The sequence below is a fragment of the Chrysochloris asiatica genome, unplaced genomic scaffold (assembly GCF_000296735.1).
Source record: "Chrysochloris asiatica unplaced genomic scaffold, ChrAsi1.0 scaffold00085, whole genome shotgun sequence".
In the NCBI taxonomy this organism is placed as follows: Eukaryota; Metazoa; Chordata; class Mammalia; order Afrosoricida; family Chrysochloridae; genus Chrysochloris; species Chrysochloris asiatica.
In genome coordinates this window covers 2,428,900-2,431,576 of record NW_006408603.1, presented here as the reverse complement: position 1 = coordinate 2,431,576, position 2,677 = coordinate 2,428,900, and the positions used below count along the sequence as shown (strand labels likewise).

Here is a 2,677-nt window from a genome sequence, read left to right as displayed (position 1 = left end):
TTCCATCTTCCTGCCCTCCCCAGTCACCACTGCTAGTTGCTGTCACTCCAGCTCCCGTTCTTGGTGACCCCGTGTATAACAGAAGGAAATATTGCCCAGTCCTGTGCCATCTTCATGGCATTTATACACTCAAGTCCACTGTTGCTACTACTGTGTATTTTGATACCTCCCAGCCTAGGGTGCTCATCTTTCTGCACTATATTGGACAATATTCTGTTGTGATTGTAAGGTTTTTTTGTTTTGTTTTTTAACCAGAATATATTATCGGCAGGCATAACTTCCACTCTGTAAAGTGTTATGTCAGGCAGTGGGTCAAGCCTTTTAAAGTGCTGGTGTATTCCTACCATACAGTTTGAGGAGACAGCAAGGAAACACAAGCCCCAATACCCTTAGAACCTGTTAGATGGGGGTCCTGATGGTGGCAATGCTCAAATAGCCACAGAGTTGTTACCAAAGAACCTACACTCAGACCATAAGGGAAAATGACTGAACATTTAATTAACTTCCATGTTGCTTCAAGCCACCAGGACACAGGCACCCCCAACACCCTTAATCTTCTCCTCAGCTCTTCTGCTGAAGAATTTGGCCTTCACGATGACAGGTTGTTTGGGGAGCTTTCCCTTCCCCAGAACTTTGTAGCAACCCAATCACACCACATCAATGATGGGAACAGCCCCAGTCTTATTTTTGGCAGCGTTTACCCTTATCTGCTCATTGACCAAGGTCCACAATTTGTCAAGGTTGACAGTTGGGCAGAAACTCTGGTCCCTCTTCAAGTGATAATGTCTCATACCCACCTTCCCAAAGTAGCCTGGATGATATTTGCCGAAGTTGATCCTATGATGATGCAAGCCGCCAGCATTACCCCGGCCTCCAGGGTGTTTTCGGTGCTTGCCGATGCAGCCATGGTCGTGGCTCACATGGCCTCTAAGTTTCCGGGTCTCCAACAGTCTGGATGGCATGTCAGCTGTCAAGGCGAAAAAAAGAGCTGTAAGGTTTTTTACTGGCTAGTTTTTGAAAATAGATTACCAGACATTTTATCTTTATCTTAGTCTGGAAGCTCTGTTGAAATCTGTCCACGTGGGTGACCCTGTTGGTATTTGAAATACCAATAACATAGCTTCTAGCATCCTAGCAACATGCAAGCCACCATAGTATAACCAACTGACAGATAAATCAATGGTCAGTTACAACTACAGCAAGCTATTTTGTTTGGAGTTCATGAGCTTCCCCTATTCTCTTTTGCAGGACACTCACCTGCACTGGGCAAAATGATTCTGTTCGCCCTAAGAATCACCTGACTCTATATCTGCCTGTGGGGATGCTCAGAATGGTTGTGGTGGTGGCGTTAAGTGCCTTGAAATCAGGTCCAACTCAGTGGCCCAAGGAGCTGACCTTGCAATTAGCAGTCCAACACTTAATCCTACAACACCACACTAGGATTCCTCAGAGTGGTTAGCTTGTCTTCATTTTCACCACAGTACTGTTAATTCGGCTATCATTTTCCACCTTGCCTATCTTATTCCTGGATAACCTTCTCTTTAAATGCATCCTTGACTCACCAGCTCATAGAAAGCACCCAGAATCTTGGACTTGGTTCTTCTGAACAGGTAGCTTATTGAATCATCTTTCAGTCACACAAAACTTCTGGACTAGCATCATTGAGTTAGTTTTGCCCTTACCATCTTTACATATTTAATATGCTCTTTTATTACAGCTACCGTACCATTCCTGGTTCCTACCATAATGTAGAGTAAACTTGGGGAATGGAAGATGAAGACTTTGTGCTATCTTCAGTTCTACAATCTTATGTGTTCTGTGTGCTCACTGCAAGGCGTGTTCTTGAGGGATCAAAAAGTTTGGGTCAGATGAACTCATGAAGCTAACCAGCCTTTGTAGAGACAAGGAAGCAGGTAGGAGTGATGGTTAGAGCCTCAAGATTTGGGGAAAATCTGCTTCTCTGAGGGAAAAAACCTTAATCAACTTAATTTCTACAAATTTCTGCCCAGTATCCAGGCTTAAGGAGCTCTGGTGGTGCAAACAGTTAAATACTCAGCTGCTAGTGTAAAATTGGGCAATCTGGACCCACCCAATGACTCTGTGCTGGTGTGGCGCTGTGGGTTAATGCACTGGACTGCAAAGTCAGTTTGAATTGCAAGATCAGCAATTCAAGTTCACCAGTCATTCCTTGGAAACCCTATACAAGGTCACAATGGGTCAGAAACAACTTGACATCACTTAACAACAACTTAACAAGTGACTCAGTGGGGAAAAGACCTGAAAATCTGCTTCTGTAAAGACTTGTTCCTGGGCACTGTCAAGTCAAGTTGGACTCATTGTAATTCCATGTAACGGACCAGGTTTTTCTAGGCTGTCCTGGTGTGGCTCTGTGGGTTCATGTGCCAGACTGCAAAGCCATTTGAACTGCAAGGTCGGCGGTTCAAGCTCACCAGCTGCTTCTTGGAAACTCTATACAGGGTCGCTATGGGTCGGAATCAACTTGACAGCACTTAACAACAACAACAATCTTTATAAGAGAAGGTTACCACATCTTTCTTTTGTGGAGCCACCAGCTAGATTCAAACAACCAACCTTGCAGATAACAGCTCAGTGTTTAGCTGTTGCACCGCCAGAGCTCCTTTCATAAAGATTAAACCACACAGATTGCTGTTGAGTT

General features: G+C 44.3%; 1 pseudogene; it reads right to left on the bottom strand.

The window, feature by feature from the left end:
• Nucleotides 1-515: 515 nt before the first annotated feature.
• On the bottom strand, nt 516-962 carry LOC102825756 (annotated as a pseudogene).
• Between the last annotated feature and the right edge of the window lie 1,715 nt (nt 963-2,677).